The sequence below is a fragment of the Balaenoptera borealis genome, assembly GCF_965194805.1.
Source record: "Balaenoptera borealis genome assembly, chromosome: 2".
Taxonomy (NCBI): domain Eukaryota; kingdom Metazoa; phylum Chordata; class Mammalia; order Artiodactyla; family Balaenopteridae; genus Balaenoptera; species Balaenoptera borealis.
The window spans coordinates 76,286,785-76,314,043 of record NC_138867.1 but is presented as its reverse complement, the minus strand read 5'-3'; the positions used below and the strand labels follow the sequence as shown (position 1 = coordinate 76,314,043).

The following is a 27,259-nucleotide window of genomic DNA, read 5'->3' as shown; positions in this document are numbered from 1 at the left end:
TTTATTTTTATATTTCTCATAAGAAACAAAATGCACTTTTGAGATTAAAAAATAGGAGATCCAAGAAGAAACTTGAACTAGATGCCCATTTAAAAACTTCCAACAGGGAGATTCTATGAAGACACTCATAATGAAAGTCTCAAGTATTTAGTACATTCCTCAGGTCTCTAATGCTTTTATGGAGAGAGGCATACAGAAGACAAGCAAAAGAAGAGGTTTATACCTTGAGGGCTGGAAACAGATCTGCCTTCAAATGCAGGAATCTCATTTGCTATTTTAAAATTTTATGTGGCTTTTGTTAAAGGCACATTGCAAACTAGGATTTACCTCTTTCAGGTTACCAGTGTGATAATAGACTCAAATATTCCTTTGTGGTTTGAAGAAGTGTTTAAGGCTTCTTCATCTGGCCTTGTTTCTCTCTTCAGCCGCATGTTTTACCACCTCTCTGAACTTTTACCCAAAATATTTTCAGTTCCTAGAACAGACCACCGTCTCTCTTACCTTTAGGCATTCTCTCCTATTGGTACTACCGTCTGGAATATCTCTCTCATCTTCTCTTGGCTAATTCATCTCTTAGATTCTGGTAAGGAGACATTGTTTATCCTTAAGGAGATGAGTTCCAATGTAATCCATCAGCCCTCAAGTTGCTGGTTGCTTCAAAGAATGGTGCCCCCCACAGGCTCTGTCTTGCTGCTGGTAGACATTAAGAAGTGGCAGTAACTAGACTGGGCTTTGGGAGAAGGAGCCCATACATAGTTTCCATTCCTTCCACCATGCCCACTCTTTCCATAGTCCCATTGCACAAGCTCATTTAGGACCTGGGGTAGCAGAGGAAACAAGCTGGTTGATATCTATGAGACAAGTCATCCTATCCATGTTGTTATTGAGGGCTTACTCTGTGGGGAACATATTTTCTTGTGAGGATTAACTGGAGACACAAAGAGTTATGTGCTTTACACTTACCCCAAAAGTCCATCTGTAGCTCTCTACTCAAGACTTCCTTATCTACAATCCTCCAGCTTCATTCTTCTGCCCATGACTGAGTAGCCAAGGCATTTCCCACTGTCCATGAGTTCATGTATAACCATCCTTCAGATCACTTCTCCCTCCATATTAAGTGAATGATACAGTGTACTGCTCTTATCTCTGCCTGCTGGTAAGATTTTCCCTAACACTGTCCTTTAGACAAGTTCTAAGTGGGAATACAATGGAATGTTAGTCCATTTTTGGCTACCACCAACATGTGTGAAAAGACTCAAGTTCCTTTCTTCATTATGTGGTTGTAGGGACCCCTCCTTTCCCCTCCAAGGGGCCATAGTTAGTTGAGGGAGAAGCGATGGCACAAGCATGAAATAAAGTGCTCAGGCTTATAAAGTTGGTCAGAGCCCTCTCAGAGCCAGTAATGCAATGGGCACTGGGGCAAGACAGACGTGAGGCAGAGAGGACCTGAAGTGGTGCATATGAGGTGCCTGATAAATATCCTCAGTATTTCCACAGTGACTGACTCATAGGATGTACTAAAAATATTTGTGGATTTATCATCAGAAGCATGAAACCATCAACACTGATGAAGAAAGCTGACTATTCTGAGAAGTTAAGGGAGGTGAATCTTAGAAACCTTTTAAATGGAAGGAGATAGAATTAAAATGGCTGTAGTAGATTACAAGAGAATGCTTAAAAAGATGGGTTTTAGGCAAAAGCAGACTTAAGAGATATAGTAAGAGTGAGCAAGTATGTCTGAGAGAATAAGGAGGGATAATGGAGTAAAAGATGAGGCAGGGAACTGACAAGTTTTAAAGCACCGTATAAACATCTACCTGGCCTGGGATCCTCTGGAAGATGAGTGCAGTTGGGCTGGGTAATTTTATGTGTCAAATTGACTAGGCTAAGGGATACCCAGGTAGCCAGTAAAATACTATTTCTGGGTGTGCCTGTGAGAGTGTTTCCAGAAGAGATGAGCATTTGAATCAGTAGCCTGAGTAAGGAAGATCCCCTCCCCAATGTGGGTAGGTGTCATCCAATTGGTTAAGGGACCAAATAGAACAAAAAGGTAGAGGAAGGGCAAATTCTCTGTCTTTAATTCACCTGGAAGGTCTGTTTTCTCCTGCCCTTGAAAATTGGAGCTTCTGGTTCTCAGACCTCTTGACCCTGGAACTTAGAAGAGTGAACGAACCCCCTTTACACCAGGAGTTACATTATCAGCTCCCCTGGTTCTCAGGGCTTCCAACTTGGACCGTATTACACCACCAGCTTTCCTAGTTGTCCAGCTCGCAGACAGCAGATTGCGGGGCTTCTCAGCCTCCTTAAACATGTAAGCCAATTTCTATAATAAATACCCTCTTACATGTATCTGTGTATACCCTATTGATTCTGTTTCTCTGGAGAACCCTGACTAATACAAAAGTACAGAGTACTGACAATTTTAAGACTGCTAATTTGAAGAGGACTAATTTGCAGCAGTTCTTATGGGTTGTAAGCACAAGCTGTTGCAGTATGAGCTGTGAACTTGAAATATAGTGATTGGTTTTAATCCTGTCTTTGCCACCTACAGCATTTTCCCTTAGCTGCAATGTGAGCGACAGAATAGGTCTTTGAGCCTCTTTCAGGCTTGAACATTATACAATTATGATCACAAATTAGAACCCTAAGATTCTGTGACTATCCAAGGGAGGAATCCTCAAAGCCTGACAAAAAGATAGCTTCACAAGGTGTGGAGGTGTGGGCAGTGCTGTATAAAACGTAAAACAAAATGATTGGACATGCAAATGATCGTATAGCTAAATGATCAGCTAACAAAACTATGATGAAGATGATCTTACAGGATATAGGGAAGAACTATAAGAAGTCACATTTTAATATTGTCTAGATAGGGATGTCAGTGAGACCTTCCATTGGACAGGAAGGAGGGGGAAAGTGAACAGCAGATTTCGGTGATATCTGCATGTAGATGTATCTGGTAGCTAGATTCGTGTCAGTAGATAAAACTAAAATTTTAATCTAAGTATCTTAAATTGGAGTCACATGAAACTTCCTTTGCAGATGAATTGTATGATGTGAAGTTAAAGGAAGTTCTAGAAATGTGGCTGAGTAGTAAAATGTAAATACAGCAACAAAACCTCCAAGCTCTTGGGAGATGGAGGGAACTATAGTATGTTTTTGAAGAGAGGAAGAATACAAAAGAGTAATAGTTACTCCTCTCACATTATCTAGCTACTTCCTCTTCCTTTTTTATATTTTTGTGAACAACATGGTGTTTGTGTATGAATTCAGGTTAGATAGGATTAAATCAGAGGAGAATTTAAACACTGTTTTTGTTCAAAAGATAAGTGTCGGTGATGGGTTGGCAGATGACTTCAGTATACAAATATTTTGGCTTTTATCAAGATAAGATGGATTCCAGCACAAACTACTTCCACCTGCAGACTTTTCTTAATAAAAATGCAGTCATGTTGTCTTGGGTCCACTTTCTCTATCAAGACGCTCAATTTTCTTTACTTCACTATAATGGCCCTGAGATACATTCCTCCTTGACTAAGGTTAAGGTGGAGGATACAGATGTAATGCCATACTATAAAACTGTAGTTTTATCCATCTGGATCAACTTCCATGCTATTATTATCCATATGGGAAATTGCAAAGAAAGCAGAAATATGACTTTCATTAGATTTGTAAAATATACTGATATAAAACAGAATAGATTGTCTATCACTTTGTTTATCGTTCTGGGCAGAGAAATGTGCCAATCATCCAACTATACATATTTCCATATACAATTGAATACTCCTAAGATATTTACATCTAGATATGTTGTCCAATGGGAAAATCTTTCAAAGTGATCTATTGTTTTTATCTGGCTCTTCTCTTCCCACAACTCTGGCATATTGTAAATTGTCTCGAAGAGTCTTGTTACAATGTTTATTTCTTTAATCTCATGTCAAATTGAAGGCTAGTTTGACCCATATTAAAAAATGGTAGAAAAATAGAAAAGAAGACATTGGTGATAAACAGTGTTTAATTCCATTTTGGAGAAAACAATCAACTCTCTTTAGGATAAAGCTGAAAATGGCAAAAGCTCACACACATATACAGTGTTGTATCATTCTCAGGTTAATAAAAACAATTTATATGCAGGGTAGTGAACAAGAGGGGTGTTATGGAAAACATTTCTCACCCAGGGACAGTGTACCAGATGTGCTAAGACTTATGGGAGCAATCAGAGGTGACCAAGTCTCTGTGGCAGGCCTTATTAAGTTAGATGGTGACCCAGCATCTTCAAATTATTAAACTGTCGAGGACTTCAGTGATTAAAACTGAAGAAAGGTCAGATACAAACCTTCAGAACGTCCCTGCACTGAAATTTTCTTATAGGCACTAGACCCTCATGGAGATACTTCTCTTGATACATGGATTTGTAAACATTAAATATTTGAACTGGATTTACGGAGAGCTTGAGGGAATTTTAGTAGATGATGCTTCCTCAAGCTATCTCATACCAGTTTCAAGGCTTTAACCAACATCTCAAGAAATATCCTTAGAGGGTGATTTTGCATGTCATCAGAACTGAGGACAGAGGAACAGATACATGGGGACTTTGACATATTCAGTTAGGTCCAAAAAGACAATAGTTACAGGTAGAGACATTAGGATAAACTTTCAAAACCTTACAATGAATATATGTAAAAGTTAAAATTAAGTTAGCACTTGTTGATGGTTTAATGCTCCCCCAAGTCATATCCTAGGCTTTAAATATTGTTTGAGTTTAGATAACTTTTCTCTGTCCTGGGCTCTTCCTCTCTTTCTCCAAATGTATCTCTATATTATGATACATAGATAAACCAAACTCTGAATACATTCATACGTAAATGTAGAGGTACAGGGGTATCATGTATCTATAAATAAATACTACGCATGCATCGGGATGTTAAACGTTACCCTTCCTGTTGTCTTGGAATTTAAGCAGAAGTCTCAATTTGATATGCATCAAAATGCTTCACATCCAGAAGCAAGTTGCTGTACTATCTCCGCAGCACATGCCAAATCGGTTCTGCAAGCTTTAGCCTGTTGCTCAAGTCCTCATTTTTCCTGATGATGACTCATGGTATTAATAATGGTGGTATAACAGACAGAGAAGATCAAATTTCAAATTCAATGTATTTTATTCCACACATTCCAAATCTTATTTTAAAACTATACTTTGATATGAACAATACAATTTTAGATGAAGGATTTAATAGACAAAATGATGGATTTGCTGTAGTTTCTTAAAAAGTATTTTTGAACACTTTTGTATCTTTTTTATTGAAAAAGAAAATATTTTTACTGATATAATCTATAGTTTTTCTTTATGAGATTTTTACGTATTGATAGTTGATTCATATTCCATTTCCCACAAATATTAAAGTCCTGTCCTTCGAATATGCTTAACATGAAGAATAATTCAGAATTTTGGAATGCAAATACTTAAACATGAAATCTTACAGTTTGTGCACGTGAGAAAACTACATAGATGACAGTGTCCCTGTCTTTGTGGAGACACAAATCTCAGATCGCTTTTCAGATTCGCACATGTTCTTTCATTTTCTTTCTTGATCAACATGCTGCCTGTGCTATTTTCCCCTCCACTTTCTGACTTACATGAAAATCCTGGAAGTTTGAGGAGCTGGCTCTCTGTGAGGTGAATCTTGACCAGTGGGAAAGGGAAGGAGTCAGGTACATCAATTCCTTCTGTTTTCTTTCTCTTCCCCACAGACTCCTCAAGGCTTGCTTCCTTTTCACAAAACTTGCAGTTCTGAGTGCCAGGTAACACGAGGACAAAGCAACCAACCATGTGTCTTTGTGGCTCCTTGTTAAGCAGAAACCAGTGTGGTAATACATCATAGCACACTGGTTTCACATTGCTTTGCTTTGCTTCACCTTTTCTCTCACCTTCACCACCAGGGCTAACACCTCCTAAAAAGTGTTAACACCTTAACCCTTGCCCCATCTTCTGCTTCCTAGAAGACTCAGTTAAGACACTTTCCATTTAGGATGACTTCTTTCAGCATATGTAGACTTGGGCCATCAGCATTCTGGGGAAAATTTTGGTAATGAATCTGTCCTTGCTATTGTTTTGATAAACTAAAGGAAAAATATATGGATCTGCAGAGTAGGAGCTTATTTATTCAGACACCTAAAATTGTGATAGAAAAGACGACTGTCAAAGCCAAGTGTAAGGTTGTGGTGGTAATCCCAAGACTCTATCAAGGAGAGAGAGTTACCTCAGTCTGGTCCAGAGAAAAGTTACTGGGTTCAATGCATAATATTTAAGATTTTGTAGCACATTCCAGATTGCATCACCATTGTTTCTAACCCAGTGGGTGATCTTACATATGTTATCTGAAACTCAGTGAACAACCCAAGCCCCATGTGATTAGAAGTGAGTATAATCTGGATTCTACTAGATTGGGCTATTTTATGTCTGAAAGTCTTGGCATTCATCCCAGCAGCTGTCATAGATGGATTTGAGAGGACCATGGTGACTCAAGTGTGGCTACGTAGAGTGAAGTGAATGTGGCAAGAACTTTGCTTTTTATACCAAATTCAGAAATGAGAATAGACATTGACCATGAGATTTGGAAGGAAGTCTATAATTTGGTGGGTAAAAGTGCCTATGAGGTGTTAAAATGGAAAGGATATGTAAACTTTGCCATTGATGTAAGTGTGGCTTAATTGAATCCATATTTAAAACAATATCCATGTTCATCTACTATTAATAATAGTAAAAGATATATGACATTAAGAATAAATTCTTCTGAGCCTTTCTTGTGTTCTAAATGCTCAAGGATTACCTTTTGTTATTATCAAGAACCTGAGAGTAAATATATTTTGATATCCAGAAACATCTAAAACAATTATGATATCTGGGTTCTATGCTAATGAAATACAACAGCTCTAATGTGACTAACTGAGCATTCAGTTTCCATCCATACTCATGGATCATAGTTTACTGTTTCTTTCTAAAGTGAGAATTGGGCCAATGGTATTCAAGCACACGAATAAAATGCTTGCATTTTAATCTATGAAAAAATTAAGTCAACTACCAAATGTGCCCAGAAAAGAAAGAAAAACAAGAAAGAAAACAATATAAAATTACACGGCTTAACCTAAAACTAAGTAGAAATACGTATGAGGGTGAATTTTCTCCAATGAAACAATTAGACTACACATATCAGACAATATTCCCTTTTGTAATAGGTCCTCAGTAGACTTAACAGCTAAGTTCTGGGTTAATTTTTGAATAAATCAGTTGGCAATTAAAAATAACTGTAACTGACTTTGAAAATTATAAAAGTAATGTAATTTTCACTGGAAACCTTATAAGTATAAAGAAAAGCAGGTTAAGGGAAACAGTTTGCAACACCCAGGGAGAGTCATTGCTAATTTGGGTGTGTTTGTGCCCTAATATTTTTAAATATATATTTACACAAATACATACTTCCAAATTAAGATAATACTGTGTAGGCAGTATTGCATTGTTTTGGGGTTTTTCTGTCGTCAATTGTCCATGTATTTCTCCAAATCTTTTCATAAGCTTTGAGAAAACAATTTTTAGTGGCTTCTTCATATCATTACTTCACATGGCTGTAGCATACCTTATTTACTCATTAGTTCATTGGTAGATATTTAGGTGCTTCTGTCCATTTTTCTATTAGAGAGAACTCTGTACTGAGGATCCATATATACATATACTCTTTTTTGTGAATCTCCTATTCCTTCTTAAGAAGTAGAATTACTGGGTCAAAGGGCATACACAATTAAAATTCCTTTGACACTTATTACAAAATTTATAAAAACTGGAGGTCAAAATGCTATCCCACGTATTTTCAATTTATGTTTTTGACTATTTAAGTTTAACTTTTAAAATTTATTATCAATTTGTATGTATTATTTATATCTTAATGCCCTTTACTATTTTTCTACAGCAAAAATTTATCTTATGTATTGGGTTATAATAACTCTTTATATATTAAAAATTCTTAAAATGAGTGTGCCAGACATGATTAAAGATGAAAAACAAAGAACTTACTTTCACAAGCTTATTTTCACACTCCAAGACAGAAAATAAATAAGCAGACAAGGAAACAAGATATTTGTTTGTTTCAGTCAAAGATATTTCTTTGTTTCTGATCTTTTAGATAGCAATAGGGGTAGTGGAGTAGAGAAGAGTGATGCCTTAGCTAATGTGTTCAGAGCATGATTAGAGAAGAGTGATGCCTTAGCTAATGTGTTCAGAGCATGATAAGGTTCTCCAGTTTCTCAAATCTTTATTTTAAAAACATATATCACTTTATAGTTTTCCTTATTTAGGTCTTGTGCACTTCTTGTCAAATTTCTTCCATTGTATTTTACATTTTTGTTGTTATAATGCAAAGAGAGATCCCATCCATAATGTTTCCTAACTGGCTATAGCAGGTGACTAACCGTTTTAATTATCATGTCTGTAATTTGAGCTACAGTGCCAACGTTAGCATCAGAGTGAGCCAATTACCGCAGATGCTACTCAAAATTTCCTGTGATTGAGCCCCTCGAACTCTCTTCCCCTAACTTCCTGAGCTCACACTCAGTGTAGAAGTATCAGAGTTAGAGAACCTGACAATGACCAGAAAGCTTAGCCTTTTAAAAAGTATCTATGTCGATTGGTAGTTCATGTCTTTAAGTTATACTATGAAATTTGCTATTTATCAAACACCTTAATTTGTGTGTATTGCATGTAGTCAAGTTTAAGAAACTTTTAAAAAGTATTTGTACATTCTAAAAGCCCATTTAATATTTCTCAAGTTGTATTACAGTTTTTGAACTTATTTTCTTACAGATTTTCATTTAAAGAAGAAGAGAAAGTTGACTATTATGACTGGATAATGTTGAATGAGGCTGGGATGCTCTCTGCTTTCTGACTCCACACTTGACCAGGGAGGTTGTGAATGACTGTATGAAGGGGGCTGAGTGACTGTTATGGTGGGAACAATTCTCAGGAATGATCTATCTTCCTATCTTGCTGAATGTCAACCTGTGTATTTCCATGGGACTAATTACCAAGTGGGAGCCCTGACAGATCACATTAGTCCAGGGAGAACATAAGAGTCAAGGAGAAACTTTCTCCTGTGATTCTCCATAAGTTCTACCTATGGTTTGTTTGCAGGTAAAATTTTGGGATTTTTTTTCTCCTAGGATTCAAAATATAATATTAGCTGCAATTTTACATTAACATAATTCACTGACATTGCTCCGTGTAATTATTGGTTTTCTACTAAACTTGAAGACTTTGAATGCTTTGTGTTTTGGGGTCAAGTCAACATGCTTGTTATATTTTTTTACAGGCTTAGCTGAAAAAAAGTTCAAGTATGAGGGCAAAAGAATATTGATACCATGAATTTCTTTTCTGCCTACACACAGAGATCCCAGTTAAGGGTGGGATGAATACTTGCCTTCCAATAACCATCCCCAAACCATCATCACATGCCCCAACCCCTTCGCCTCGGCCCTTATACAAATCACTTCCTTCTATACGTTCCCATATCATTTCACACTTGACTATCATTGTGCTCAGTACGATTACTTAAAATTATTTACTTATCTGAGTTTTCTTTACTGGATTATAACTCCAAAAAGGTAGGAAATTGGTCTTATTTTTCATTGCGTCTTCTTCAAACCTCTGTAAGGGCAAGGCATATGGTAATTGTTTATTGAATGAATCAATAATCCATTGAATGATCATTTTATTTTGTTCTCACATTACTTCTGAAACTACTCAACACCAGCGTCTGCCAAGTGCTTTTATAAGCTATTTTAATTCTATATTGAGTGACTAAAACTTAAACAATATTCTGTTAAAAAAATAAAATGGTTGTTTTCACTGTGCGTCTCTTGAACTTACAGAGTAAATTCATGTTTGGTTTGATGAGTAAGTGTATTCAGACATTTATCTGGCACACTTGAATAAATTCTGAGATGATAGATCAGTGTACTGTTTTTAAAGTAATAATAGAGCATGTGGAATTCAGTCTAACAGCTTCTAGCAGGAGCAACAGCTAACACTTATATAGCATTTACTACGTGCCAGGCTAGTAGCTAACTTAAAAGCACTTGCCAGGCATGATTTAAGGATCTACATGTATTAATTTGTTTATTCCTCTTGATACTACTCTGAGGTTGATATTATTATTCCCATTTTACATATGAGAAAACTGAAGCAGAGAGAAGTTAAATGAAGTGTCCAAGGTTATGTAGCTGGTATGTGGTAGAGTGAGTATTAGAAACTAGGCCCTCTGGCTTCACAGACTATGATCCTGACCACTGTACCAAAGACTCTATTTTAGATCACATTTAGAACATGACCCTGCGGATGGAAAAAATATTGAGTGATGAAGATAGAATCACAGAAATGTAAGCTACCCTGACTTCAATAACATCAACATTAGACTGAGAATTTTGTTGATGGCAATAAATTCCTAGATTTTGAATCATATGCTCACACCCTAAACAAAAATCTTGAGATGAAAAAGTGGCACCTAGGATGCCCATTGCAGTCTGTAATGGCCAAACTTAATCCAAAATCTATGAACAAACAACACTGTAGGAACTGCAGGGTTCTTTTATGTAGAAGTGGGGTTTTTCTCAGCAAAGATTAATTAATTAGCGCTAGTAAAGAAAGACTGTCCACCTGGGTTTTCCCTCCTCTTCACACCCCTAAATCTCTCTGAATCTTGGCTAAGCAAAAGGGGTACCTGAGGCTGCCAGCCCATCCTTTGTGCCTCTCAGTTTGTCCCCTGCCATCTGTCCGACAACACTGCCACCTCTCACACAATACCCACCCCCTCCAGCTTTCAGGCAACCTCACCAGCATGGCCTTTCTTTCAAAGCCTCTTCCACTTCTGATTTCATCAGGCTAAAAAAATGACTTTTTAAAGCATTTTAATAAACAAACTAGAACTTAACAATAGTTATCCTCATTGTCATGGGAATGATATAGAATGAAGCAAAGTAGGAATTATTTTAAAGGGCGATAGGAAGAATCTTCTTACCTGTCACTCTCTTCACCAGAAACGCATCTTCTTTCTGGTATTGCCTACAAAACCATATTGTTACTCTTGAATGGATACCATCAAACATTGCCAGACATCCAACAAATAAATATCACATAATATTTCTCCGAAGTCTCAGAGTCAGTAGGTTGCAGAGGTGGGATTTGATATTTTTCTATTCTGACTCCAAATCTCAAACTTCTTTCATAAGACCATGATGCAAAAAATGGATGAATTTTAATGAGGGACTAGAGAAGCAGCAAGGGATGATGTCAAGAGAAAGCCAGCCTGGCTGGGAGATTCTGGGAAGCCAGCTCATAACCTAAAATCTAAGAGTCTCTGAATGTGGACAAAAGGGTGAAGAATAAAAGGTCCCAGGAATCTCAAGAATGTTCTCTCTTTCAAAATATTTCTGAAAGTGTGATGTTTATGGCAGGCTACAGAGAGAGACTGAAAAGGGGTTCAAAGTGGACGCCGCAGTGAGGAAACCCCAGCTTTGTAGATTTGTTTGCCATATTTATTCATTAGATTCCAAACTTTTAGATTTACGTTCCAACTTTTAAAGGTATTGTTTGAAAGGTGTTGTTTGCCACCAGATGAAAGATGATGTAGAGAGTGCTGACAGAAACAGAGAAGAAGCAACTGAGATATTAGTGATGTTGAGTCCATATGATTTAGCATTTATTTGAATTTGAGGAAAAGAGGAGATCTTATAATCAGAGAGGCCCAGAGTTGTGAAACTGGAAGATCTGAGAAGGGTGTTGGGTTCAGTCTGAGGTGGAGTTGATCAGAGAGGAGTTTTGAAGTGAGACAAAGTTTGTGATGTAGGTTATGGTCAACATATATATTGAATATATATCATTTCACTCAGAAATGATCGTGAAAGCCAGGCTGCTACAGGTAGTTTTTCAGGGAAAAAAAGAGAGAGGTTAAGTCAGGGGGGATGAAGGATAGAAACTTTGGAAACTTTTGTGTAGGGAGCAGAACAAGAAATAACAGTCTGAAAAGAGGTCCTAGAAGGAGCAGTTGGAGAGAGCAGCTTCGCGGAAGGCACTGGCAGAGAGCCTGATGAAGATGCTACAGAGCAGTTAAAGATGAGGATGGAAGAAAAAAATCTTAGATCTGGCAGATTATCATTACTCCTCTGAGAGAGCGATTCACTAGATCAATTGTGCAAATGGGAAAAGAAAAAGTGAAGAGATGGAGGTTCTTCTTCTGAGAATGATCTTTGAGAAAACTAGCAGTAAAAGAGAGCACACGGGCAAGAAAGGGGTGTGATGGGAGCACAAATGTTGGTATGTTTGTAGTCTTACAGTCTGAAGGGAAGGATCCAGGGGAGAGAGTGAGAGAGAGAAAGATGTGTGAGAGAAGAGAAAAGGCATGTGATTACTGGGACAAGCTCTTAGAGGATGTGGAAAGAATGGAATGAGGTCACAATTGAATAAGCCCTGAAATTACTTCTTCTGTGATGGGAGGGAGAGAAGAGAAGTTGGAAGGAGAAACTGAGGCTTTTGAAGTGAAACAGGAAAGGCATTAAGGAAGCTCATTGTCATTAGTCTTGATCTCACTTAAGTAGAAGGTGATACTATTTGCAGAAAGCAATAAATGTGAGCTGGGGCTATGTTCTTGAATGAAACAACCTTATGCAAAGGCAGTCAATTTAGAGACAAATTAAAGCATTGATTAGTTCACAGTGAGTGGCTGATTTCTGCTGAGTTTATGATGGAACCAGTTATTTTGTTATAGAGTTCTCTCTAGAACAACTTGAGAGTTCAAGAGCAGAAAAACTGGCCTTTGAGTTAGCATACCTCTTGTTTCCTATTGTTGCTTCCAAACTTCTTTTCAGTACCTTCAAAAACTCAGCGAACTTTTTTCTTTACCTTTATTGCTCTTATCTACCAACTTCAAAACCCTTATCTGCTTCTGTGATTTCAATACTTGTGTCATCACCTTTCTTTCCTTACATCTTGACATCATCTTCCCATTGTCCCTCCAGCCATGTTAATAACATCACTGTTTCAAAGTCCTTTGACCTCCTCAGCTCTATTTAACTACATCTCATTCCACCTAAGCAACCCATGAACACACCTACATTTCACACACTGTAGTCATTTTACATAGCTGTTTTTCCAGTGTGATCTTGAGCTGTGGCTTCAGATTTAAGAATCTTAATTAGGGAGTAAAAATATACTTTAATTTGAAGGTAAAATGGCATATATATTAAGCTGAAAAATAATTCTTATTCTGCAAAACTGGTTCTCCTGCATCCAAAATTCTAACATGTTCTTTTTCTCTGAAGTACAATATGTAAGTAAGCTGATTAGGGAATATAAATGAATGCGTCAAATTTTTGTTTTGGGGAGCCTCGATCAGAAGGACTTGGGCCTCTGAATGCATCCACTAACATTTTTTCAAAGGATTTTTACATATTTCTGAGCACTGGTTAATTTTAAAGGCCCTCAGAATGCCCCGCTGAGATGACATCCCTGATTAGAATATGTTTAACAAAATACAATGTATTTTATTGGTGCATCAGTTATTACTAGGGGAAGCTACTTCTTTGATAGCATAGATTCTATTTTCCTGAAGTTAAAAAAATTCCCTACATCTTTTTCCTTCTGACAAGATGACAAAAAGGGAAAAGAAAAAATTCTGAAATTCTGATATCAACATCACACAGCTCCAATTCCCATCCTGGATATTTTTTCAATGAACTGGTTTGCAGAGCCATGGTTGGGAGGTTGGCTGCTTCAGCTCTCACACATGTGGCCCACCGTAAGTGCTTTCATCCTCCCCCAACCTCATAATGAGTCCTCGGTGGGACTCTGTTAGGAATTGGGCTGTCAGCCTCAAGTGAGCACAGGCTGCTTTCAGCAGCATTGCTTCTGATGATATGTTTGTTAGGAGGGCCATTTGCTAATACCTGACGAAGTATCACTAACATTAAGCTTCTTGAAAATGAGCTTGCTTTGCTAACCTAAGGGCTGTGGGACCTCTGGGATTAGGGTGCATAGTAATGATGAAGTTTGGTTCCAGACCACCTGTCTGTGACAAAGGGCTGGGGAGTTGAGACATCCCTGAGAAGCATTCTGCACAAGAAAAGAAGAAGGAAAGGGACGTGCCTCTCCAATGCAGATTTCCTTCAGATTCAGTGAAAGTTTACCCCCAAGGGGCTCACAGCCTGGCAATTTTTTTGCAGTGAGTGTTTTGCTTGTCTCATGTTATCTCCAGAAACTAAAACTAACACCTTAACTAAGGGGTAGAGTTTATCAGGAAGGTTAAAACCAGTGTAAAGTGAAAAATTGGAGAAAATTGCCTGCAATTTTCTGGAGTTTATCATTCTACAAAGCTTCAGATTAGTAATTCTGGAAGGAGGGAAGGAAGGAAGGAGGGAAGGAAGGGAAGATCAAAATTACTCAGGGCCCTTGGGAGTACTTGTTAATAACAAATTCTGGCCTTTATCCCTAGAGATTCTGATTCACTAGGCCTGATACAAGCCTAGATATCTGTGTTTTAACATGTAATCTAGTCAATTCTGATGCAGGTGGTCTTAAGAAAAAACTTCATGAATCACTGACAGTGAGTTTCTAGAGACTTGGAATTTAATCTTTAGCTACCATTTTGGCCCTGTTATAGTCAGACTTTAAGATTCACATGAACTCTCTCCAAGTTTCTATTCTCTTTCCATGTATAGATTCTCACACATGTTGCCATCTGTTAATTCAATCACTCATTTAGTTTCCATGTATTGAACGCTGGAGGCTTTGCATTTGCCCTCCAGAGCCATTCTCCCACCTCCGACCTGCCCGTGTCCTGGAGGCCAGGCTGTAAGGATTGCATCAACCAGTGCTCTTGCCTTCAGAAGGCCAATGGAGAGTACAGTGAGGGTATTTATTTTCCTGTGCTCCATTTGACAAAAGTTTGGCAGTGGCCGAGTACCTTCCAGTTTGCCAGTGGCTGAATTCCTCTCTTAAAGCATCTAGTAGGAGATGCCATAGCTGTAGCTCTGGCAACTGGCCCACTTCTCTTGCCCCTTCAGGCTTAGAAGACTAACAGCTTCTTAAGATCGTCTAACCCAGGGTGCTCCATCGTCTTTTGCTGATTTCATATAACTCTCTTCATACCTTGTAAGAGTTGTGTGCTTCATTTCATCCTCTTGAGTGTGACATGCTTTCCCTGAGGGGACCCTGACAACAAATTAAGAAACTTTATATCGGCTTTTTCTATCAGGTCTTGGAAAATAAAGCAAGGTAACAAATAATTATTCTGAATTGGGGTAGGTATTATGATAGCAGTATGTACAGAATGATAAAAGAGCATAGTGAAAGGAAAAAAGGAATCTGTCTTGGCAATTGGGAAAAAGTTATACACAAGGTGATCTTGCCGTAGGGTCCTGAATGTTATTTTGGAATCTTTAGGTGGAAAAGCAGGGAGGAACAGTCTGCAGAGAGTTCCCCTGAACACTGACTGCTATTACAACGCCTCAAGTCACTATCATCTCTCACAAGGGTTAATGCTACAATTTTCCTTCATTCTTTCTTACCCTTTTCCAATCCAGTCCACACACAGTAGAGAAGTGATCTTTATATAACATAAGAGAAGAATGTCAATACATACGTGTTAATAAAAAAAAAAATTTCTAAGTTTTTTCTAGCTAAAACTTAGAATGTATAGGAGGAGGTAGTGGTAACCGTGGTGGAAAATAATGATGCATGTACTCTAAATAGCTACTTAAACACTGCAAAATTATGGAAGGCTTTTAGAATAGAGGATTGACATAACCCAATCTTTATTTCAGAAACCCTGGAAGCAATATGAAAGATGAACTGTGGGAAGAAGAGACTAGAGGAAGAAAAAACTTACTAGGAACCTCTTCTCACATGATAGGATTCTCTCTGATCTTGTAGAAGTGATTCTGTTATCCATTGGAAATATTCTCTGAAACCGATCATTTTCTAAAATATTATCTTCTGCTAAAGAGTATGAAAATCCCCAGTGACAATTCACACCTAAGGTTTTACAATTGCCTAGGCATATTGTCCTGAGATAATGTAAAATTCTAAATTGCTTTAATGTTCTATTATAGAGAAAAATATGTCATTTAATATTCAAACTTTAAAATTTTCTCGGCAATCTGATAATTATACCTTAAATCCAATTTTTTGACTTTAACTTTTTCCACAAATGTACATTATTAAATCAAACTACTTATTTTCCCAATAAATTCTGGCATAGATATTAAATACATATTGTGATCATGTAAATTTAGGTCATTATATTCTGATAAAAAGCCCTGAAAATAAAATATTGAGCAGGAGTTATTCCTGCACACATTTTATTATTTACTTAAAAATAATTGGCTGTCATCAAAAATAATAAATGTTATCTTCTACAAATAATACATGCTGAAGAGGGTGTAGAGAAAAAGGAACCCTTCTGCACTGTTGGTGGGAATGAAAATTGATGTGTACACTATGGAAAACAGTATGGCGGTTCCTTAAAAAACTAAAAATAGGGCTACCATGTGATCCAGCAATCCCACTCTTGGGTATATGTCCAGAAAAAATGAAAACTCTAATTTGAAAAACTACATGCACCCCAGTGTTCATAGCAGCACTATTTACAATAGTCAAGACATGGAAACAACCCCAGTGCCCATCAACAGATGACTGGCTTAAGAAAATGTGGTACATATATACAATGGAACATTACTCAGCCATACAAAAGAATGAAACATTGCCTTTTACAGCAACATGGAGGGACCTACAGATTATCATACTAAGTGAAGTAAGTCAGACAGAGAAAGAAAAGTACTATATGATATCACTTATATGTGGAATCTAAAAATAACACAAATGAATCTATATACAAAACAGAAACAGACTCACAGATGTAGAAAACAAACTAATGGTTACCAAAAGGGAGAAAAAGGGAAGGAGGGACAATTTAGGAGTATGGGATTAACAAATACAAACTACTATACATAAAATAGATAAGCAACAAGGATTTATTGTATAGCACAGTGAATTATATTCAATGTCTTGTAATGGAATATAATCTGAAAAAATATAAATGAATCACTTTGCTGTAACCTGAAACTAACACAATGTTGTAAATCAAATGTATTTCAATAAAAATGAATAAATAAAATAAATAGGAAATTCCTATAAATTTATTTTCAATATAATGGAAAATATATTTTCCATCAAAAAATTTTTAAAAGAATCTGATTTTATATGATTAATGACTCAAGTACAGATTAGAGGAAGAAGTGAAAGGTGAAACAAAATTTAATTGGCACCATCATGCTCTATAAAATCATATTATAAAAACCTTCTTTGCTCATGTGAAACTATTTCTTTTATTCTTTTTATGTGTATGTGGTTTTTAAAAGCAGCTTTATTAATATATAATTGACATACAATAGACTGAATATATTTAAGTTAAACAACTTGAAAGGTTTTCACTCATGTATCTACCGTTATAATAAAAATGATGAACATATCCATCATCCCTATTCCTCCTGCCTCCTGGTAATCCCTTTCTCCCAACCCTCCCTGACCTCCATATTGCCCCTAGCAAACCACTGATCCATGTTCTGTCACTAAAGATGAGTTTACATTTCCTGTAATTTAATATAAATAGAATCATGTAGTATTTTTTGGTCTAGTCTCTTTCATTAGTATAATTATTTTGAGATTCACTGATGTTTTACTGTGAAAGAATATTTCATTCCGTTTTAAAGTGAGTAGTATTCCATATCGATACACTAGGGTTTCTTTATACTTTCACATTGATGAAAATTTGGATTGTTTCCATTTTGGGATTATTACAAATAAAACTTTTATGATCATTTGTACAAGTCTTTGTGTGGACATATACTTTGATTTCTCTCAGATGAACACCTACGAGTGAAATGGCTCGATCATATGGTCGGTATCTTTAAAAAATGTTTTATTACATTATCAAATTGTCTTCCAAAGTGATTGTATCATTAAAATTCCCATCAACAGTGTATGAGAATTCCAGTTCCTACACGTTATTATCAACACTTGATGTAATCGATTCCCTTCCTCTTCTTTGGGAACTCCCATTAAATATGTATTAGATGACTTGAAGTTGTCCCATAGTTTACTGATGCTCTATTCATTATTTTTAATCTTTTTTCATCTCTATAAGTTTGATTTAGGTATTTTTATATCTTTATATCTCTATTTAACTTTTTGAATATGTATTATAATAAACTGTCTTAATGTCCTTGCCTGCTAATTTTAACATCTGTGTCAGCTCTGGGTTGATTTCAGTTGATTATTTTATGGGTCTTTCTTCCTTCTTTGCATGACTGGTATTTTTTTATTAGATGCCAGACATTATTAATTTTACCTTATTGGGTGCAGGATAATTTTGTATTCCTATAAGTATTCTTGTGCATTGTTTTGTGATGCAGTTAAGTTACTTAGAAAGAGTTTGATCCTTCAGGGTCTTTCTTTCAAGATATGTTAGCCCAAATAATGCTTAGTCTAAAGATCCCTGTCCGTACTGAGGCAAGATCCTTCTTTTTTTTTTTTTTTTTTGAAATTTATTTAGTTATTTATTTGGGCTGCGTTGGGTCTTCGTTGCTACGCCCTGGTTTTCTCAGCTGCAGCGAGTGGGGGCTACTCTTCGTTGCGGTGCACAGGCTTCTCATTGCGGTGGCTTCTCTTGTTGCAGAGCACAGGCTCTAGGCACGTGGGCTTCAGTAGCTGTGGCATGCAGGCTCAGTAGTTGCAGCTCGTGGGCTCTAGAGCGCAGGCTCAGTAGTTGTGGCTCACGGGCTTAGTTGCTCCACGGCATGTGGGATCTTCCTGGACCAGGGCTCGAACCTGTGTCCCCTGGGTTGGCAGGTGGATTCTTAACCACTGCGCCACCAGGGAAGTCCAAGATCCTTCTAATTATATTTTTCCATTCTGGTCCCATGGGAGTGCTGAGCACTATTAACCTCTCATCTTCTTGGATGCCTCTTTCCCCAGCCTCATGGTTTCCTTAGAGCGTGAATTGCTCAGCACCCAAGCACACAATGATCGAGACAGACCCTCTACAGATCTCCAGGGTTCTGGCTTTGTTCAGTTCTTTCTTTTCAGTCCTTTGTTCAGTTCTCTCTCTTTCTGGAACTCTGTCTTGTGAATTTCAGCTGCCTTCATCTCCCTGGACCCTCTGTTCCATCTCCTCAACTCAGGGAGACTGCTGAGTTCCCTGGGCACTCCATGCTCCCCATTCCTGCACCACATGCCAGAAACCCTCTCACAACTGGGACTGGGGCAATAAAAGAGCTTGCCTCATTTGTTTCTTGTCACTCAGAGATCGTGTCCTTTTTTGCCTGATGTCCAGTGTCTTGAAAACCATTGTTCATGTTTTTGGTTATGTAATGTGGGAGGGTAAATCTGGTCCTGTGACTTTATCTTGCCTGGAAGACAAAGGTATCTATTATAATGGATGATTTTCCTTCTTTAAGGATATAGCAATCATTTTGGTTTTCTGGAAAAATTATTATATGTCAGGAAAAGGAATTCAATTGTGAGGAATGTCTATGACTCCAAGCTTAATTTCACAAAATGTTAGAAATGATAAAACACTTATTTTTCTAAGATATTGAAGATAACTACTTTAATGAAAATTTCAGATACATTCTCTCAAATTGTCTTACTATTTCTTCTTTTCAAGAACTCTGCCACTAATATGAGTAAAATATGTTTAAAAACTATCTATACTATAATCACCTACATGACTATGTTGAATTTAAATATAAAACATTTATTATTGGGATACATACCTGGCCTGGATACTGTTATATTTTAGAATATGATATAACAGATTCACCATTTCCCACTCTGAAAGAACCATCTGTATCTCTTGACGTGTAAATAGAATCATGCCCATAAGGATAGTTCCTTAGGACCATCAGCTAGTTCAGACAAGCATAATGCACTAGTCTATATGAGGCACTTTAATGTCTCTCAGACCATTTGGGTAAATTTTATAAATGGCATCTTGTTAAGGTCCTCATTACACTGGTGTGGTTAATATACTTCATGTGAATCGCTCTCATAATCCATCATTTTTAACTGCCAAGACTCATATTCTAGCTCTGCTGCTTACTATTTGTGTAATTCTGGGCACACTCTGGCCTCTCTTTGGCTCATATCCTCATCTATAAAATAGAATTAATAAGAGTAGAACTTCTTAGAACAGTGGCTGACAAATAATACGTGCTATGTAAAACTTTTGTGAAAAGAAATAATTAATGCAATTAGTACTGGGCAAGGCTTGCTGGAAGAGGAGCGTCTGATAATGATAACACTCGGTGGGATTGCTGGTGTTCAATAGCAGAGGGAACTCATATTTTTCTTCTAAGAGGAAGTCTGGGGTGGCAACAAGCCTGTGTCGAGGTCCTCTAAACCAGTGTTTGAGAACAATGAGGTATGTCTTAGGAAAGAGGACCCAAGACAGTAAGAGGGCTGGAGATAGCTCTCAAGCCTCCTGCAGCCCAACAGCAATAGAGAACATCCTATAATTATTTTGCTCCTAAGAAGTCCAGAGAAGAGGCTAAAGGTTGGGTTGGGACCAAAGCGACACAGTTAGTGCAGGATGGACCCTGTGGCCATGGAGTAAGTGGTAGGTGCAGTGGAGGCCAAAGGCAGCATCTAAAGCCCCGGCCGGCCAACCCACACCTCCCTGGTGCCAATGCGAGCAGGCACTGATGCGCCTGGGCCAGCCGCCTTCACCTCATGTTGTGAGAACACATAGGCCACCAGGCCAAGAGGAAAAGTAAAAGAAGGAAAGGTCCAGAGAAAAAGGAGGAACAGTCAGAAGGCGATCACCCCTGAAGTGTTTGAGTCATTAGGAATTGGACTACATTTTCCTGGATGTGGCTAGGTTGGTTCTACCCTCAGGCAGAAATAGTGTTTTAAGGAAGAAATTAAGTCCAGTTGTGACAAAATAAAGTTGGAGTTTTGAAACCCTGAATTTCTCAACTGTTAAATTTGTACCAATAAGTTTTAAACTGTAATTACAATATAGGTGCACATAATAATATGTGATGCTGTTAGCTTTGGCCCTCTGGAGTGCAGTCAGGAGGCATGAAGCCTAGGCATGATTCTGTTGCTTCTAATTGTGATAACTGGAACAATTCTACAACCTAAAGACCTGTTTTGTTTTTTTTCCGTGATAAAATGTGTGTTGTAACACCTGTCCAGCATTCCTCAGGTTTCCCATGAGCATCAAATGGGATTATTTACTAATTTAATTAATTTAGTTATTTATTAAAAGTACTCTGAGAATCTATGAAGCATAATGTGATCACAGGGAATTATTATAAATTAGAGCATGAGCAATGATGAGTTTTAGAGGCATCATGGAATGCAGATTTATACTAAAATGCATGCCCCTAAATGGAGTTATGGAAGTCAATATATAGTGAAGGAAGTCAATATACTGAGCTGGGAGGGAATATATTACAGTCTTCAGAGTCAGAATGACCTGATAAAGAATTCAAGAATTCTTAGCACGGATATTTACTATCTTATGGCATGAATAAAGTTAATTTACAGTTTTAAGTCCCAACTTTCTCTTCTGCAAAATGAGTTTGCAGTGAAGAATGGAAATCATGTGTGGTAAGGGCCTTGGGCATAGCAGGCCTTCACTAACAAATGATAGTTAATTTGTTCTCAAAGGATGTGAACCAGTTTTACATTACCAAGACAGGGTGGGGAAGTGGGGGTAGATGAGAATGTAGGAGATGTGAGGAATGAGAGCAGAGGTAAGTCATATACAAGATTGCAACGTTCATTGATTGAACACTGTATAATCTATGTGATTGCTTCCTGAGGACAGGGAAAGTCAGAAGAATCATTATGGGGAAGGAGGAGATTGAATTAGCTCTCCTCCATGTATCCTGGGGAAGCATGTGGGAAGTTTGGAACCATCTTTAATTGGCTGTAAAGACAAAGACTGCATATGTTCCATGATGGCGAGGCTGGGATCGGTTCACTGTGGCATCTGTGGTACCAAGCTCAGTACCTGAACAGGACACACACTCCTCTTTTAACCTTACAATCTAGTGAGACAGGCCAAAATCGCTTTTAAAATATGTAAGTGATTCTGAACATTATTAGGGAAAAAAATGGTTTCATTACTGTGAAATAAAAGGCATGGATCAGATTGAAGACGAGCTAAAAATGTAGTTTGGGACAGAGTAGGGATCATAGTGTCACTAATAATAATTTTTTTTGTGTGAAAAATCAGAGTGATTACTCAAGGGAAAAAGTTGGGACCTCCTTCATCAATGAGGCTATTGTGAAGGGTGCCATGCTAGCTATGTGGAGATGAAGCCTCAGTGGAGGGTGAGACTTGGAGCAAAAGACCAAGGGGGATGACCTTGACTTTGGGAATCATCTAATAAATGATAGCTTTGACACCTTGTTAAAAAATCTGTTTCTGGGAAATTTGGAACATAGGAAAAGGCAAAAGGGATCTAGAAAGCCATGATTGCCCCAAAAGTTAGCAAGAGGGATTTTGTTCATCTTAGGTAGATTAAATTTTAGGTAGCAAATTGATAATAGGATCTATCAATCTATCATCTTCACAATTTTCTAAAACTTTCATATGAATTAGTTCATTTAATATTAGACATAGTCAAAGCATTTGTCATTAGCCTCAGTTTGCAGATTAAAAATAAAAAGTTCAAAGAGGGCAAGTGACTTGCTCAAGGTTACACCACAAATAATGGAGTTGGGGCTAGAACTCATGTCTTCTGATAAACAATCAAAGTCTTGCTACAACATACACTGTGTTATACTCTGCATTTTTACTCAGATACAAAACACCATTTTAAATGAGAGAATTGCCCCAAACCTATAGATAAAACTAAAAACAGTAGGCCAAATCCAGATACTACATCTTATATTGGGATGTTGGAGTATATCCCAGTTTCAGATCTATTGTTGCTGTTTTAATCAGGTCGGGTATGATCAGGATTTACCTTTCCTGGTTTTCAGGTTCCCTATAATGGGATTTTCTGAAGATTTAAGAAATGTTTCTATGAAAAGTTTCAGTTCTCAACACCTCTCCCCCTTTTAAGAACAAAATGGAGTTCTCTGCATTGGCAATTCAAATCAAGAGGTGCCTAATCAAGCAGAAAGGCTTCCACTTTGGTGAAGCATATTCTTGGCATAGGTCTGTGGGGGCCCAACACAGCATATCAATAGGTCAAGAATATCTCCCATCCCTGAAACATTAGGCTGATTCATTTGAGACATTAGAGAAATTTCCTTTTTCTGAATTTCATTTATGAGATAACCTTAAAATGAACTACTTTACGAGATTGTGAGATCATGGCATTTTTAAAGGTCATGTTGTCCTACATAGGCAAGGGGGGAAAAAATCTATTTTATCAGTTAATTCTATTGTTGTATGCACTTACTCTGCCAAACTCCAAGTTAAAGACACCAAAACAGTTTACTTTTCGGTTATGGACTAATGTCTTTTTTTCTTTTCTTCCTTTTCTTTTTAATTTTTTGTTCCTAAGACTATCAGATTAATTAAGTTTATAGATACTGGCAGAGGGTGTGAGAAAGATATAGGGTTTCTATATCTATACAGGTTTAGTCAATACTTTTTACTGGTTCTGGAAATTAAAAGGAGGGAATAATATCCTCATTCAGAGGTACATTGCTAGAGACAGGATCCTGTGACATTCTGGCTGAAGTGTCAGTCCTGGATTTGTGCAACTTTGACCAGGCCTGACTACATCTGCGTAGACTGTGGATGATGCCTTTTCTCCAGGAGGGCAGGTCATTTCCCCCTTTTATTTATGTTCCATTTCATTTAGTATGCATGGTGGGCATGGTGCCACTCTTGACTTTTAACCCTAATGGAGAGAGCACACAAGTTGACTGGGAACCTCTAGGGAAAATTGAGCTTTAATGACAATTTGAGTGTAAAATCTGGTCTCTGGAAGAAAGGTCACCACATCTGCATAGCCCCTGGAGTCAGGCTTAGAGCCCTGTCTGCCTTCAAATAAAGAAGCATTTTCCTGTGTCTTAAGGCTGCTTTCATTTGAGGTACAAGGAGCACGTGACAGAATCAGGGGAACTGAGTGATGTTTGTGCATGTTTGACTGCACTCTGCATCCTAAGAGAAGACTTTGGAGAAGCCCAATCAATACTACAAGCATGTCCTGGACAGCAGCAATGCTGTTTTCATTCTGTTACGATAATGAATTGAAGTCTCCCAACAGCAGGTATAATAAGCACTATTCAACCCTTGATATTCAATCACTTTTAACTGGTTATATCTATCTAAAATTCACTGTTAACTGTGGTTTTACAATACCCCATTGGCAACCTTTTATGGCTCTCTCTGCACAAAAATGCAAAAACATCAAAAATGCCTCTCAGTGCCATATACTCAGTGCTTCCCCGTATTTGCTAAAATGTTTTCCATTTTTTATTTAAAGTCCAGTGGAAGGCATTCAGACATTGTGCACAAAATGAAGTGCTTTTGCCTTCAGTTTGAAATTATTTTTGCCGTTACTGTTAGCCTAGAGTTCATATCTTCATCGCTTCTGGTTGTGAAGTGATTTCGTGTTATCTAGATCCCCTAAAGCAAGCTAATCTTTTACAAATAAAAATGAAGAGAAATCAGAGGTTTTTTTCCACAAGACTCGCTTGCATTTTGTTTGTTTGTTTGGTATCTGATTACTTTTACTCTTTAAAGAATTTTTTTTTTTTTTTTTTTTTTTTTTTTTTTTTTTTTGCTATGGAGCGAGAAGCAGAATAGCAAAGGCAGTTTATGTACAGGAGAAATGAGCAAGTGTTTCTACCTATTATTAACAGAAATGAGACAAGAAATTAAGGGCTCATGAAAAATCCTGGTAAAATCCACATCCTGGAAAGAATCCAGGTTTAGAACTTACAGTATGAATATAAATCTATCTCAACATATTTTACTAGCTTTTCACTTTGTTTTCAATTTAATTTTAAATATGAAGAATGTATTGTCTTAGGGCTGATTCAACATTTGAACAAAAATATCTGGTCAATTCAAACTATGTTACAAGGTCATATTAAATTACATCATTAGATTTTAAGATTTCAGTTTCTTCAGTTCAGAGTGCTTCATGTAAATGGGATAAATCTGACCAAATTCAGATCTTGGACAGGTGAGCTAGTGGCCTATATAAGTGTTTTTGGTTCACTGCCTGAAATTGGTTTGTAATCATTTTACTTTTATTTCTGATTTGATCCATAGGCTTTATAAGATGATTTCAAAGAATCCACTTTACAAGTGGATTCTTTGAAACATTCATTTTACTACGTAAAATACAAAACAAGGCAACAATGACAGAAGCCCAAATTAGTTACCATAATAGAACAAATACGGTTAAACATTATTTTTTTAGTTTTATTATACAGAGTCAGCAAAAGTATAATCTATTTTAGTCTAAATATCAGTTAAGATCACAATATTTGAGAAAGATAATAATGGAAGCCATTATTGTGACAAAATTTACAAATTTCAGTATTTGTAAAAATACTAGTATATGAATAATTCAATAATATACATAGTTAGATTTTGTAAATAAGAATTAAAATAATAGGCTCTAAGTTTCTTTATGTCGTGTATACAGAATAGGCAAACTTCTACTTCCAAACAAATAAAAAGCTAAAAGATTCCATCAAAGCAAGGGTGGTAAACTAAACTTAGCTTTTATAATAAAAATAGTGTCAAATTCAATTTCCCTTTCTACTATCACGTAATTCTGAAATGTTTTGAAGTAGCACCAGGCTGCAGAGTAATGCAATCTGCAAAATATCACCAATATTTTCAAACATGTGGTAATGATTTTCCTCACACTTAAAAGTGGCCCCAATTCTAACAATAAGCACAGTTGCTCTAGAAAAAAATGCTAACTTTGACAGGTTTGCTAGCCATTTTTTATTATGTTTAATGAAAGATCACTAACTTCTTATAATACTTCAAAAGATCATCACATTTTGGGGAGGGGAAGTGCAGTAATCACTCTAAATCCTTATTGCCCAAGTAAATAGTGGCTACACTAGACTGAAACATTACTGAATTAGGTTACCTATATCTAAGATACTTAGAATTTCAATAATTATTAATTCCCCAATTGTGGGATTCATGTAATATACTTTATGAGACATATTATTAAAAAATATCCTTACCTCATAATGTCTACAATGTGAAATATAGACTTTTTATTTAAAAGAAAATAAACTCAAAATTTGGAGCATGCATAGTACTGATAAAATATGAATTATTTCTCTTAAATTCTAGGGAAATCTAAATTTTATCAAAATTTGGAAAGGCATTGCAATTTATCTCAGTGTTATAAAAATAGACAAACACGTACAATGACATTTGCAGTAATAAAAGAATTTGGGAGGAAAATAATTCAGGTCCAGTATCATGACCAAGTTCTTTGGTTTGTTTTCATAGAAACATAAAATAATATGTATTTTGTATAATTAATTAATGACTAGAAGCATAAGAAAGTTGTAAAAACTCTTTGTTTTGAAATGACGCATATTTGTCTTTTTGATGTGTTTTCATTCAAGATCTGAAATAAAATTCATTGAAGTTCAGCCACTGTAGAAAAATGTTTCATAGCTAGAACACAGAAATGATTTAATAAGTTCTATGAAAAGTCAATTTGCATGAGATCAGCACCTAGCCTGTAACGGGTGGTAATGGATTGTTGGCTTGATTTTATACCACTTGACATCAGATTACAATACACTGAATAAATGTTAACCTATAATCCCTTTAGTAAAAGCGAGCATTGTTTGTCTTCCCTTGTAGAGACCACATTGATTTTCCTTTATTGGATGTTCAACCACTGCACCTTAGATTGATTACTTTGAATTAAATGTGCAGAGAACATTTTTATTATTCTAAAACAGCAATCTTAACATGAAGGAGATGCACTTCCTCCCATCCCTCTGTACTACAGAATGTATACTCAGCCATATCATTTAGATTTCTTTAGTTTTCCCATTTTGTTTCAGGGCTGCTGTGATGCTGACCCCTACTCTGCCCCATGACCCTTGACCCAGACGCATCTGACCAGTCAAGGCTCTGGGGGTGGCAAATTAATAGAAGCCCTGCTTGTTAATTGCATAAAAGAAAAGCCAAAGAAT

General features: G+C 36.9%; 1 protein-coding gene and 1 long non-coding RNA gene across 5 annotated transcripts in view; one reads left to right on the top strand and one right to left on the bottom strand.

Moving 5' to 3' along the window:
* LOC309622551 overlaps window positions 1–18,804 on the bottom strand; it is an 82,923-nt gene extending 64,119 nt beyond the window's left edge. Inside the window, exon 1 of the long non-coding RNA XR_014240966.1 lies at window positions 502–18,804. This is a non-coding gene — a long non-coding RNA (uncharacterized lncRNA). The remainder of the gene's footprint in view (window positions 1–501) is intronic.
* LOC309622492 (uncharacterized protein) overlaps window positions 1–27,259 on the top strand; it is a 639,059-nt gene that overhangs the window by 116,871 nt on the left and 494,929 nt on the right. The gene's annotated exons all lie outside the window — the stretch shown is intronic.